Source organism: Tenrec ecaudatus, chromosome 4 (genome assembly GCF_050624435.1).
Source record: "Tenrec ecaudatus isolate mTenEca1 chromosome 4, mTenEca1.hap1, whole genome shotgun sequence".
Classification (NCBI taxonomy): domain Eukaryota; kingdom Metazoa; phylum Chordata; class Mammalia; order Afrosoricida; family Tenrecidae; genus Tenrec; species Tenrec ecaudatus.
The window spans coordinates 177620728-177636323 of record NC_134533.1 but is presented as its reverse complement, the minus strand read 5'-3'; the positions used below and the strand labels follow the sequence as shown (position 1 = coordinate 177636323).

Sequence of the window (15596 nt, the reverse complement as noted above, 5' to 3'; positions counted from 1 at the left end):
CCGGCCCAAACCGCGCGGAGGGAGGCAGCAAGGACTGACTGCGCATGCGTCGCGGGCGGGCCGGCGGGCGTGGAGGGGTTGCGCCTGCGCACAGGGCAGGGCGGGGAGCTCTGCGGCGGCCGAGTCCCGCTGATCTCATCGTCAGGGAGCGCTTCCCTCTGCCCCGCCCGCCGCTGGAGCTGCAGCGGGGCGCCTTGGGGTGTGTCTGGCGGACAGTGCCCCTTCCGTTCTCCCACCAGTGAGATCTGCAAGCCTCGCAGCTGGCACACGTGTCCTGCACGGTAAGACTTAAGTGCAGGTTCTCGGGGGTCTCCACGGAAACGGGCCGCTGGTACCGGCTGTAGGAACCGCTGTGCGGACGGCGCCGGACAGTGCGGCGTTTCCCTCTCGTACCCAGGGTCGGTCACGACGGTCGTAACCGACTCGGTGGCCCCGGACGAGAGCTGGGACAGCGGCGAGTCCGAAGGCCGACGGCGTGGTGCAGCCGCCCGAGGTTTCTGGGCTTTCTCCTCGGCGTTCTCAGGTGGCGGTGTGCACCTCAAACCTCGGCCCCTCTTCGGAGCAGATGCCCCCACCTGCCACACCCCCATACGAAATTGTTGACGGGGCTTGTTGTCATGGTCTCGGTATTTTGAATGAGATTTGAAGACACTGCTGACCCATTCATCCATCGAACCAACAAAGGTTTATTCCACAGTAGGCACTGAGAATACACAGATGGAAAAGAGGCTCTAAAATGATAAGAATGTATACAGTATCAAGGGTTCATGAGGGAGGGAAAAATGAGCTGATATCAAGGGCTCAAAAATATTTTTTAAATGATGAGGGCAACATAGGTACCAATGTGCTTGACACAATGGATGTATGGATGGATTGTGATAAGAGCTGTACGAGCACCCAATAAGATGATTAAGAATTTTTTTAAAGAGAAGAGACTAAGATAGTTTCCCATTATCACTTTACCAATTAAATATATTTGAATATCTGAATTAGGTGTCAAAGTTTGGTCCTATTATACCTTGTAAGAGCAATTGCTTAAAATAGCCTGGGCTTTGTATATTATCACTATCATTTCATATTTGAGAATATGAAATCTGGACTGATCAATGCTATTATGCTAGTGAGACGATTCCTCACTAAAGACCATATATTTATGATACAGTAACATTGCAATTAGAAGCCTGGAGGGCTTTGGAGACTGGCCAGTGGGAGTTCCACTCCAGTTCTGCCAGTTTCCTGGCTCAGTAAGCTGAGGCAATGTATTTAACCTCTTTGTGTTTTAGTAAAATGGGAATAAAAGGACCTAGAGTTGTTATGAAGGTTAAATAGGATGATTCATGTAAAATGGCTTAGAACAGTGACCGACAGATCTTAAGTGTTACATACTTGATTGTTATTAATCATTTATTTTTAACTCTTCTTTTCAAATTATTAATAGCCGGCCAACTCCTGGAACTGACGGTACCAAAGAACTCTTTGGAGCTAAAAAAAAAAATCTTTATTGTGTTGTTTTTATGTGTAGGAGAGAAACCTGAGTCCTTCCTTAGGGTCCCAGGTTTCCTGTGGTGTCAAGCAAGGATGGGATCCCCAGGAAAAAAGGCCTGAGTCTTTAGTCCACTGCCTAACAGGAAATCAGGAAATGAATCCGTTTATGCACTTCATTCCATCTTTTCTTTCTCAGGACATTTTATCCTTAATTTTCTCTATGTACAGAGTTGCCACTTCCATTTCACATTTGGATTGGATTCTGTTTCTTAAAAATACATGTGTTAAAAAATATATATATGTTGCTCTTCTCCCTCTCAGTTTCTCCATCATCCTGAGTGTGTGTTGCTCCGACTTCACCATGTCGTCTCATAAGACTTTCAGAATCAAGAGATTCCTGGCCAAGAAACAGAAGCAGAATCGGCCCATTCCCCAATGGATTCGAATGAAAACCGGTAACAAGATCAGGTACAACTCCAAGAGAAGACATTGGAGAAGAACCAAGCTGGGTCTCTAAGGAGCCCCCGAGGGATGGCATGCACCGCCGCATTTCCCCAGGCTCAGTAGCAGTCTGTCATGCTGAGTTGGATTAAAACTTTTGTTACCATCTAATCAATTGAACTTGTATTGGCAAATAATCTGGTTTCTTCCTTGGTTTTGATGCTTCCACATCAAATTTAACAATAAATAATGTAAGGCTGTTGGTTTGAAAAAAAAGCATGTTGGCGAATAGATATATGCATACCCATGTTTATCACAGCGCGATTCACAATAGCAAAAAGGTGGAAAATACTCTTTAGTGAAAAAATGGATGAATAAACTGTACATTCACACAATGGAATACTGTTGTTTTTGTTAGGTGCCTTCAAGTCAGTTCCAACTCTTAGCCACCGTGTGCACAGCAGAACAAAACACTGCGCAGTCCTGTGCCATCCTCACTTTGTTATGTTTGAGCCCATCGTTGCAAGGACCGTGTCGATGGACCATTATACAGTGTTAAAGAGTAACAGATTAAATACCTGGAGAACATCATGCTGAGTGAAATTAACCAAGTACAGACAGTGTTTGAAACCACTAGGACAAAGAGTCCAGAAAAGGTTTTTACACAAAAGGAACAGACTTTGATGGTTACCAGAGGTGGGAAAGAAAGAGAAGTCACAGGCTACAGAGGAAACAGATACTAACTTAGGTGAAGGGGGAGACAATATTCAATAAGACGGAGATAGACAATGATGAGGCAAGGCAAGATATTTGGAGATTTGCTGAGTTCTCAAATGTAAAACATGATCTGCTCTATAAACCTTCACCTAACAAAAATGTTAAAATAAAAATCTGGTCCTTGTTCCTGTGAATATGATCCTTCCAACTCTTTGGAAATAGAGTTAGTTGTTCATTTTGTCACTGGCTCATACTAGAGTAGGACGAGTCCTACACTAATCACTTTGGGGTTATTTAAAAGAGCAGAATAGACTCATGCTCACAGAGTGGGAGACTGTGAGAACCTATCTACAAGTAGAGGAATCCCAAGGATGCTGACAGACCACAGAAACATCTGCATGACTGGTATCCTATTTTAGTCTTTTGACCTCTGGAACTACAAGAAAGTAAATTCTGTTTTTGGGTGGGTGGAGGTGGTGGTGGAGGTGGAGGTGGAGGTGGTGGTGGTGGTGGTGGTGGTATCCTATTTTAGTCTTTTGACCTCTGGAACTACAAGAAAGTAAATTCTGTTTGTTTGGGGGGGGGGGGTGGTCTGACAGCCTGGAGGAATCACTGAAAAGTACGGCCCTAAAACACTCTTCAGGGCTGGAACTGAAATCAATCCCAGAGACCACTTTTCAGCCTAAAAATAGACCGGCCCATGCATAATAGCACGAGAAGGATTGTATTCTTTAGAACAATTATATGAAATCAAAAGGACATTTGCCCCAAACCAAGATGAGAAGGGAGAAAGAGGTAAAAAGATCTGGTTGTTGAAAGGAAAGGGGAAACCCAGTGCAGAAATGAGGAGAGTTCCCACACATCATGGGGAACACAGCCATTGTCGGGACATTTTATGTGCAAACTGAGGAATGAAAAACACATTCGCTCTGTAAACTTCTACTTAAAAGTGTCAGGCTTCTGACACTATTCGTTGACTTGCTAGTGAATTAGGGTCAAAGTGGCATTTGTTCCACGATCATGCATTCCCTAATCTTAATGATATGTTTTTCTAATTAGGATATTCTGTGATTTGGACATTGCGCAAACACTATGTGATATACAAGATATCCTCAGATTACAAACTAGCTCCCTTCCTAAAATCTGTCTTGAAGTTGAATCTGTACCTAAACTGGAACAATTAGGTATAATTTTTATCTAAGGCAGTTAGTCAATTGTCTTAGTATGTGGTGTACCCTTCTCTCTATAAATAATGTTACAGAAACACTTCTAGATATACCAAAATATCTTTATCATTCTAACAATAATGTGTTGATGCCTGTCGCAGAGTAGGGCCCATTTGCTATGATGAATCAAAACCTCCAGGTGTTTTTTTTTATATATATAATAGGCTTTATGAGGGTTGGGGCTGACAGGCAGAAAGGTTAGGGATAAAAAGGGTTGTCTTCACCAAATGCCTACTCTAAATGAAAGTAAGCTGGCCGTGCTGCACAAAAAGGGGTTACAAAGAAAGTAGACACCTACGAGAAAATACAGAACTGAGCATGCCCAGACTACAGTCACCTAAGTGCAGGTGAAGGTCAACCTTCACAGGTCAAGGTCACCTGTACACCTGAACTTAGCCACTAGGGATGGTAACACCCTCAACCATGCCCCCTCAAGTAGGGTAGGCCGGGATAAAAGCAGCCCCAAGTGCAGGCACTCGTCTCTGCACCCTGATTCTGTGCTCTTGGTCCTGTATTCCTTTCACAATGGTTCTCCTGCTCTGAAGTGGCCATCTTCAGTGGCAAACTTGAGTGGTCCCTGGGTGGCCCCACATGCTTTCCAGAGATAGCATGTACTTTACGAGACTCTATTACCTGAAACTTCCCTTTCCCTCATAAAAGTTAACTTGCATTTACAAAAATGCTTCTGCTGCATGAATTTGTTCAGCGTTAAGAAGCAAGAACCAGATGTAAACCATCCCAGAAACCTAACAGGACCATAGAGGTATGCAATTGGATGTTTTCCTAGTGGATATTATATGAGTAAAGTGTTAAAATATCCCTATTCAGCCATCTTCCATTTAGGTGGCTTATAAGAATAGACACTCTACCTATTACAATTTGCAGTCCTGATACTTTGTAAAGTATGTTTCACACAGCTTGGAGGTATATACACTGAGATTTTTTTTAATTGTTTTCCTTTCCATCCTGCCAAATATCCTAGATCAAATCATGCTAGAATAAATGTCCTGACAAATTACAGTACTGCTATGGTAAACCTCTTCTATGGGAATTTCAATATGAAGCAATTTGAGAATCAGGTATTATAACAACTTAATCTTGACGTCATCAGTAAAGAATTGTATAAAAAAAAGAATTCTACAAAAGGAAAGATGTGGTACTCACCTAATCTGGTGTCAATTTAAGGATTAAGAGTGTAGGGGTGGAGTCTAGGCTGTCAATCTGGAGATAGCCAATGAGATCTGTGTGTGGGCATGGCCTTCTCCTGAGAATTCTGGGAAATCTGGTACCTCCTCCATGGAAGTGGAAGGCACCTCTCTTTGATACTTCCTGGGAGACATTTGTGGGGGGAAATGCCAGCACCCCACATCTAATCTTGGGTTCAATAGGTTCAATTTTATGGTTGAGCTATATAAAGATTATAGTAAAGTCATAGAGAATAAGAAAGGAGATTGAAATAATGGAGTCAGACACATTTCATGGTAGCATGCTCACCTTAGCCCCACTTGGTGGTCCATGTGGAGAGAGAGGGAGGGGAGGGGAAGGAGGACAAGGGGAAAGGGAAAAGGGGAGCGAGGACAGGAAAGGAAAGGGGGAACCGACAAGCCAAGAGGGAAGCCAAGAGAGCTCTTTATTGCTAACCCAAGCCTATATACCTTCTTTGGGGGGAGTGCAAGCCCACTAATTACAGGAAGTCACAGGAAGGGGTTGCACTATAGGTTATACATCAATTAGAGGGAGACAATCTAGGGATATACACACAATAGGAAGAGGAGGGATTGGGAATATACATGTGACAAGAAGGGCAGACCCTAGATTCAGGATGGCAGCCTAACTGGATGTCACTGAGCAGGTTTGACCTATTCTCTTGATCTCCATAGAAACCAATATCAGTAGGGTGTAAACCCCACCTATAGAAACCAGACTAATGGTCACAAGCCTTTAGGGAGAAGTAGCCCATTGTCCTTAACAGCAGGGAGTGGGACCTACCTGTGGTGGAACCTGAAAGTAGTCTGGCAATTGACTACCTTCAAGGAGGATGTCTCTAAGCTGACCTCCCACCATTTGCTGGCAAATAGCCTCTAATGTTTGGCATGTCTTTGGGGGAGACAAAGCTGGGGAATCTCTTTATAATCCCACAGACATTGAAGAAGATAAGCCACATGGATGCAACCAGACCTCTGAAGCCAGAGAAGCCACAGAGAGACCCCTGCCAGCACTGAGATACTTACAACGCCACTGGACCCAAAGACTTTCTACCCACTGGCTTGTGATTGCCCTGCATTTGGCTTCATTGCACATGTTTCGTGAGTCTGAAGAGAACTTTATAGATTGATATCAGAAATATGGGCTAATATTGGACTTATGAACTTGATCTGGACTGGGCTGGAATGTTTTCTCCATGTTCAATTGCTCTTGTATATAAACCTGTTTCTTATATGCATATGTTTGTCCATGGATTTGTTTCCCTAGTCTACCCAAGCTAACACAAAAGAATTCATAAGTTGCTTGGAATTGTTTGCATAAATGCTGATTGCATGGAGCGAATTCTTATGCAGTAATTGCTTTTTCTTTCTTTCTTTTTTTTTTTTAGTAATTGCTTCTTCTTGCTTACTTTTCTGTTATCTCGGAAACTAGCAACTGTCTTGTTTTTCATTTTTCTTTAGATTCCTCTGTCATTAAATCTAATTTGGAATTATTGAGTGGTATAAAAGGGTAACACAGTCAGCTATTATCCAAAGGTTGTTGGTTCAAATCCACCCAGACATACCTCAGAAGAAAAGCCTGGCAATCTACTTCCAAAATAGCAGCAATCTGCTTCCACAAATCCCACAGAGCACACTTCTACACTGACACACATGACTAAGGGGCGACTGGCTTTAATGTTCATACAGTCGTGTGAAACTCATCAGATACTTCTACAATGTATCTTCTTGCCCTCTCTAAGTCCTTGTGGCCTGCTCCCACCTAAACTAGTTGCTCTGTGTAACCAAGACACCTTGCATAATTTCCTTTCACCATTGTTCTGAGGGGTTCTTTTGCCTTCCTCCCCTGCCTACTTCTTTTTTATTTTAATGGGAAATTACTCCCATATGAAAAGGGTGCATGTATAATGTTCTTAAAATAATATTTTAGTGTATTTTGAGTGAAAGTTCACACAGCAATTTAGGTTCTCATTTAACAATTTGTATGCCCATTGTTCAATGACATAAGTTACATATTTCACAATATTTCACCATTCTTGTTGCTTTCATTCTGGGTGTTCTATCTCCATTAATCTAGCTTCCCTATCTGCCTTTCCACCTTTCCCTCTTACCTTCCCACCTTTGCTTTAGGGTAATAGATGACCACTGGCATGGGTAAAAATTTTAAGACCTTATATATCCAGTCAGTATATCAGTGCAGCCAGCAGGCAGATAGCATTCCTAAAGTGGGCAACAGATGAAAGCTTAAAGAAGGGACTATTAATGAAGATGTCAGTAGAGTTAAAAGAGGAATCGCCACAGCAGGAAAGTTAGTATGCTAGGCTTGAAAGGACAAGAAGAAAGAGTATCTGCCAGAACCCAGAGAGCTGAAACTACTGGAAAAGGACAGAACTGACCTCTCTTTTCTGCTTCCCAGTCTCCTGTCAGTGTCTCTCATAGGCCAAACCTACCAGAAGACAGAAGAAAAGGGAACCTGAGTATAGCAATCAATGAGAACAAAGGGTGGGGGGCGGGCAAGGACAGAGAATGTATCAGGAGGGGCGAACAGAAGAGATCCAGAATACCTTATATGTTTAAAAATGCATTTAGCCGTGTCACAGTTACATAACTTCATGTCAAATTGATAGAGGGAAGGGGTGGAGTTTAGCCTGTCAATCAGGTCACAGCCTGATTGTGCCTCCTGGTGGGCGTGACCTTCTCATGCGGATTCTGGAAACTTCATCTTTTTCTCCTTGGAGCAGGACATACTGTCTCTCTGCTTCCCCTTCATATTGAAAATCCACATGGAACTATCTGATGGTAGCCAGAGCCCTGGAGCTGAAGGAGCCATGTGGAGACCCACCAGCACTGAGATGCTTCTACCACCAGTGGATCGACAAGACTTTCCACCCACTAGCCTGTGATCTTCCTGCATTTGGCATCATTGTATGTGCTGCACTACTCTAAAGGTATCAGACATATGGGCTAATATTGGACTTATGGACTTGATCTGGACTGGGCTGAGATGTTTTCTTAATATACAATTACTCTATGATATAAAGCTTTTTTATATTTACATGTGTGTCCCTGGATTTGTTTCTCTAGTCAACCCTGTCTAACACAAGTCAACCTTCACTTGATGACAGTTTGGCTGGATACAAAATTCTTAGGTTGCCAATTTTTCCCCCTTAGGTTTTGAAAGGCCCAGCCACTTGTCTGCTAGATAATTCTGTTGCAATTGAGAAATCCCAAGCCATTCTGATTCCTAATCCTTTGTTTGAGTGGATCCTTCCTCCCACCAGTGCCTCCCACAAACAGCTACCCCCTCCCAGCTTCTGTATTCATACTCTTCCTTCCTGTCAATTACCATAGGGAAAAATCATGCCCTTCAACTAAAGCAACCTTCCCTCTGATGAACAAGATATCACCTTTTTTTTAAATAGCTATCACTTATTTTTTTTTACATTGTATTAGGGGCTCATACAACTCTTACTACAATCCACACATATACATACATCAATTGTATAAAGCACATCCGTACATTCTTTGCCCTAATCACTCTGAAAGCATTTGCTCTCCACTTAAACCCTCTGCATCAGGTCCTCTTTTTCCCCCTCCTCCCCGCTCCCCGCTCCCTCATGAGCCCTTGATAATCCACAGATTGTTATTTTGTCATGTCTTGCCCTATCCGGAGTCTCCCTTCCCCCCCTTCTCTGCCGTCCATCTCCCAGGGAGGCGGTCACATGTGGATCCTTGTAATAAGTTCCCCCCTTTCCAACCCACTCACCCTCCACTCTCCCAGCATTGCCTCTCACACCCCTGGTCCTGAAGGTATCATCCACCCTGGACTCCCTGTGCCTCCAGCTCCCATATGTACCAGTGTACAACCTCTGCCCTATCCAGTCCTGCAAGGTAGAATTCGGATCATGGTAGTTGAGGGGAGGAAGCATCCAGGATCTGGGGGAAAGCTGTGTTCTTCATCTGTGTTCTTCATCAGTACTACATCGCACCCTGACTGACCCATCTCCTCTCCTAACCCATCTCCTCTCCTAAACCCCTCTATGAGGGGCTCTCCATTGGCCGACACTTGGGCCTCGGGTCTCCACTCTGCACTTCCCCCTTCATTCACTATGGTATATATATATATATATATATATATACACACACACACACACACACATACATACATACATACACACACACATATATATTCTTTTTTTTTTTTTTGCATGATGCCTTATACCTGGTCCCTTTGACACCTCGTGATCGCACTGGCTGGTGTACTTCTTCCATGTGGGCTTTATTGCTTCTGAGCTAGATGGCCGCTTGTTCACCTTCAAGCCTTTAAGACCCCAGACACTATCTCTTTCGATATCTGGGCACCATCAGCTTTCTTCGCCACATTTGCTTATTCACCCGTTTGTCTTCAGCGATCCTATCATGGAGGTGTGCAGCCAATGATATGATTTTTTGTTCTTTGATGCCTGATAACTGATCCCTTCGGGACCACGTGATCACACAGGCTGGTGTGTTCTTCCATGTGGGCTTTGTTGCTTCTGAGCTAGATGGCTGCTTGTTTATCTTCAAGCCTTTAAGACCCCAGTAAGATATCACCTTTTCTGATCAAATCAAAGACATTGTTCCAACAAATCTCCCTTCCTTCACACAGTCATTTTTCTGTCTTCACTTCATCATTCCCATTAGGGTACAATCATGTTAATTCTTTCATTTAAAAAAGAAAAGAATATTCCCTTAATCACTCCTGCATAAATTACCACTCTATCTCTCTTTCCCCTATAATTGTAAAACTCCTTGAAAGGACTGTCTTTATTTGTGATCTTTAATTTCTTCCTCCTTAGTCTTATATCTCACTTTAGTCAGGCTCTTATCTCCATCACTCCATAGAAACTACATTATTGAAGTTGTGCAGCCCGGGCTGCCTCAGGGTGCAGCTGGTGGGCGGGGTGGTGGGGGTGGTGGGGGGTAAGAAACTACATTATCCAAGGGGGGCAGGGAGGGAGGGGGAGGGAAAAAAGGAGACCGAGCTGATTCCAGGAACCCAAGTGGAAGGCGAAATTTGAGAATGATAAGGGCAACAAATGTATAAGGGTGCTTTACTCAATTGATGTATGTATGGATTGTGATAAGAGTTGTATGAGTGCCAATAAAAAGATTTATTAAAATTAAAAAAAACTACATTATCCTTGTCATGGATGCTCTCCTTGCTGCTAAATCCAACAGTGCACTCTCAATCCTCAGATTTATTGACCTACCAGCAGTATGTGATACAGTTGACGCTCCCTCCTCCTTCATATTCTTTCTGTATGGGGCTTGCAAGTCACCATATTCGCTGCATTCTTTTCTGCTTCACTGATGGCCACCTCCCAGTGTACTTTTCCATTTCCTCATCTGGCTGGCAATGTAATGATGCTGGAGTTCAATCTTCCCTCCTCTTCTCTATCCACACTTACTCCCTGGGTGATCTTTATTTTTTTTTTTTTCCCTTAGATTTTATTTTATTTTTTTTCTTCTTTTACATTTTACCAGGGACTCATACAACTATCACCACAAGCCATACATATACATACATCAACTGTACAAAGCACATCCACACATTCCCTGCCCCAATCACCCCCAAGGCATCCGCTCCCCACCCAAGCCCCCTGCATCAGGTCCTCCCTTTTTTTTCCCCCTCCCTCCCCAGTCCCCCCTCCCCCACACGCCCCTGGCAATTCACACATCGCCATTTTGTCACATCTTGCCCCATCCGGAGTCTCCCCTCCCCCCCTCTCCACCGTCCCTCTCCCAGGAAAGAGGCCACACGTGGATCCTTGCAATCAGTTCCGCCCCTCCAACCCACCCACCCTCCACTCTCCCAGCATCGCCCCTCACACCCCTGGTCCTGAAGGCATCATCCACCCTGGACCCCCTGCACCTCCAACCCCCACATGCACCAGTGCACAGCCTCCGTCCCATCCAGCCCCCTGGGTGATCTTTAATGCTTTACATTCTACCTATAAGATAAAACCCCCTCAAGTTTATCTTTCCAGCCCAAATCAATAAAGCTCACAATTGACTCCACATCTGTGTTCTGATTTCCCCCCACAAAAGCTTTTATCCATGTCCTTTCCCATTAGGTGGCAACTCCTTACTGCTCAGGCCAAAAGTCGAAGTCACACCTCACATTGAATTTTGTAAATCCTGTTTTCTCTACCTTCAGAATATATACACCATGGGGACAGGGGTACGTGCTTGGGGTACGTTAGAGAAGAGCACAGAATAAAGATTCCTGCCAGTATAGAGCTTAAATTCTGGTAAATAAATCCTATCATCTGTTGAAGGTGATTCATGCAATGGGAAAAAAAATAGGTGAAGGGTCAAGTTGAAGTGTGAACTGCTAACCCACCCAAGGGGAGGGTATTGTTTATATCTCCACATGGAAAGAGGGACCAGACTTCAACCCAGTGCTCCAAGATGTGAATGCAACATGCCAGCGTGGAATAGGGAACCAGTGGAGAGGGATGTGGGGCTGGCCCCAATCCCAAATACTAAGTGGACACCTGCCCCTCCCCCCAGAAGAATTTTTTTCAAAAGACGGCATTGAATCTGCAGCTCCGGGAGAAGGACATATCTGATCGGAGCACACAGGAGCAGATGAAGGGAGAGGAGGAGAGAGTGGAGCACAGCCTGGCCCACCAGGCCGTGAGGATGATGATCCCAATTAGAGTAGCCAGTCCACAGAGAGGACCACATGACCAGCCCCACCTTGAGACATGATCCCTCACTGACCCATAGGCCTACAGGGGACAACACCGGAGACAGTGTGGGAATTGCACCTGATCTGAACCCACTACACCAAGGCAAAACACTAAGGGGTTGCAACACAACAGAACAGCAAGGGATTGGAGCAGCGAGGTCCCCAGGGAATGTTGAAGGTGGACTTTGGGGCCAGGACGTGGTGCTCCCAACAGACTGGACTGGAAAACACTCCTAAAGGCCAACAAATGATCCTTGAACTAACTGCAAGCTTTTCTTTGTTGTTATGTTTTGTTTTGCTTTTTTTGTCATTGGTTTGTTGTCGTCTTATATATTGTTGCTTGGTTTTGCTCTGTCTTGTTTTTGTGCATGTTATTATCTCCACAGGTCTGTCTAAATAAGATAGGCTAGATGAACAATCTGGAGGAGAAAACAACAGGACCGACAGTTCTGGGGGGACATGGGATAGGGGGAGGTGGGGGGTAAGGAAGTGGTATTAACAAACCCAGGGACTAAGGAACAAGTGATCCAAATTGGTGGTGAGGTGAGTGTGGGAGGCCTGGTAGGGAATGATCCAGGGTAATGTTACAAAGAGGAATTGCTGAAACCGTAGTGGGCCTGAGCATGATAGTTGGACAGGAGGAAAGTCAATGGAAATAGAGGAAAGAGCTGGGAGGCAAAGGGCATTTATAGAGGTCTAGATAAAGATATGTACATATGTAAATATATATATGAGGATGGGGAAATAGATCTATGTGCATATATTTATAGGTTTAGTATTAAGGTAGCAGAAGGACATTGAGCCTCCACTAAAGTACTCCCTCAATGCAAGAATACTTTCTTCTATTAAATTGGCATTCTATGATGCTCACCCTCCCAACAAAATTGCTGAAGACAAAGCGGGTGAATAAACAAATGTGAAGAAAGCTGATGATGCCTGGCTATCAAAAGATATAGCGTCTGGGGTCTTAAAGGCTTGAAGGTAAACAAGCAGCCATCTAGCTCAGAAGCAACAAAGCCCACTTGGAAGAAGCACACCAGCCTGTGCAATCATGAGGTGTCGAAGGGATCAGGTATCAGGCATCATCAGAACAAAAAAATCTTACCATAGTAAATGAGGGGGGGTGTGAGGAGTGGAGACCCAAAGCCCATTTGTAGGCCACTGGAGATCCCCTTGCAGAGGGGTCTCGGGGAAGAGACGAGCCAGTCAAGGTACGATGTAGCAAGGATGAAAAATACAACCTTCCTCTAGTTCCTAAATGCTTCCTCCTCCCGCCACACCCCCCCAATCATGATTCCAATTCTACCTTGCAAGTCTGGCTAGACCAGAGGATGTACACTGGTACAGATAGGAACTGGAAACACAGGGAATCCAGGGAGGATGATCCCTTCAGGACCAGTGGTATGAGTGCCGATACTGGGAACGTAGAGGGAGAGTGGGTTGGAAAAGGGGAACCGATTACAAGGATCTACATGTGACCCCCTCCCTGGGGGGCAGACAACAGAAAAGTGGTCAAGGGAGAAGTTGGACAGGGCATGATATGACAAAATAATAATTTATAAATTATCAAGGATTCATAAGGGAAGGGGGGAGCAGGGAGGGAGGGGAAAAATGAGGACCTGATGCTAGGAGTTTAAGTGGAGAGCAAATGTTTTGAGAATGATGAGGGCAACGAATGTACAAATGTGCTTTACACAATTGACGTATGCATGGATTGTGATAAGAGTTGTATGATCCCCTAATAAAATGATTAAAAAAAAGAAGTATGAGCTGGGTGGTCAAGGTAGGTCGCTATATCCATGCCTCTATACGGGCAGGAATATTTTTTATGTCCTCATCTCTAATGTACCCCAAGCACGTACATCTGTTCCCACACATTCACTGATTCCAGCCTCATCTGAGCTTCTGTCATCTCTTGCCTGGATGGCTATAAAAATTCCCTTCAACAGCACATAGAGTGGCCTTTTAAAAATGTATGATCTTGGGAGGAGGGTAACAGGACAGATGAAGTGAATAGGCTAGAGGGCTAACAGTCATTAAGAGGAGAAAGGGAGGGTAGCAACTCACATGAGGGAGAAGAAACCACAATAGAGTAAGCTAGTGGGGTGGGAATATAAATACAGTTTACACTTTGAGCACAAAATTGTCTGAAATGCAACCCCCTGCTCCCACACCTAATTCACAATTCAAAAAAAACTGGGTAAAAATTAAAACATGAGAGCAAATAATCAGCTCTGGTGTGCACAATAGAAATGAAAGATGAAAAAAAAAGAAATGAAAGATGATGTCCCACTTCTGTTCAAAACCCTACCACAGCTCCTCATTTAACGAGTAAAAGCCAAAGTCCTCACAGGCTACAGAGGATGTGGCCTCCCCATGTTCTTTGACTTTCTCTGCTCCACTTTCACCCCTCACTTTTTCCATGCAAGCCACACTGTTCCCCACTGCATTCCGTGAACATACTAGGTATATTGAGTCTTTAAGACTCTTGCTTTAGCTGTTCTCTGTGCTTTAAAAGATGTAAGAAGTGGGTCAAGCCAGAATTGACTTGATGCCAGTCAGGTTTTTTGAGATAGTGATTTGGTTAATCCTCTCAACTCTTGCAAGCTTTTGCTCAGTTCTTAACCTTTTTAAAAAAAATCATTTTATTGGGGCTCATACAGCTCTTATCACAACAGTTCTTAACTTTCAAAGAGACCTATCTTGACTTCCCAGTTCACACTTCAACTTGAGCCTCCACCTCTTTTTGTTTTCCATTGCATGCATCACCTTCAGCAGAGGATAGAATTTACTTACCAGAATTTAAGCTCTCTACGGGCAGGACTCTTTATTCTGTGTTCTTCTCCAATGTGCTCCAAGCACGTAGTAATGCGTGGAAAATGCAGGCATACACAATGATTTGATGAAGGTATTAATACATGAGCAAATTTATTCTTTGTCACCAGGATTCCGAAATTTAATGACTGTTCACATATGTGTGTGTCCGTGTGTGCACGTACACACATACATGTGTGGAATCCCTGGGTGGTACAAATGATTATGTACTAAACTACTATGAGGTTGGTGGTTGGAACTGACTAAGGGGCACCTTGGAAGAAAAGTCTGGCAGCCTCCTCTGAAAGACCATAGTCCCTGAAAACCCTGATGGAGCGCACACAGTTCTGCTTTCAGACACGTGGTGTCTCCATGAGTTAGAACCGATTCCACAGCAACCGCTTTCTTCTTCTTTGGTTTGTGTGCTCCACCCTCTGGGGAAAAAGACATTTCTTTTATAATATTTTAACCATTTTTTAATGTAAGCTTCTAAAATGTATTACTACCCAGGCTACTTGGATAGGTTATCTCAATACAGATGTACCTGTAAGGAATTTTGGGGCGAGAAACAGAACCAAAGATCCAATCGGCAAAATTTAGAAGCAGGCTTTATTGAGAGGCTTGCGGGCGGATTCAGCAACTCAGGAGATTGAGCTATTGAAACCGCACTTTGGGAAATTTAGGCTGCGGTTTTTATACCCCTGCTGGCAGGCACAGCTGGGAAGGGTCCAAGCTGGGGAGGATCTGTGCACACAGTTGCTTCAGAAGAGAGAAGGTCTTTGACCTTATCTATATGCCAAGGACGGCTAGAGTGGAGTGTGCATATTTTCAGAAAACATTCTGGCTCCAGGAATTTGAAGGTTGAGCAGGGGAGGGGGAGATCAGTGTGAGAGGGAGGTCAGTGAAAGGGAGGTCTATGAGAGGTGAATTCTGAGAGCCAAGCTAAAGGCACCGAATTCAAAATGGAGTCCC

At 44.1% G+C, this 15596-nt stretch overlaps 1 long non-coding RNA gene across 1 annotated transcript; it reads left to right on the top strand.

The window, feature by feature from the left end:
* The first annotated feature begins 70 nt into the window (after nt 1-70).
* On the top strand, nt 71-2321 carry LOC142447231 (uncharacterized). The gene is made up of 2 exons (XR_012784056.1): nt 71-281; nt 1807-2321. It is a non-coding gene; the product is annotated as an uncharacterized LOC142447231 (long non-coding RNA).
* The last annotated feature ends 13275 nt before the right edge of the window (nt 2322-15596 follow it).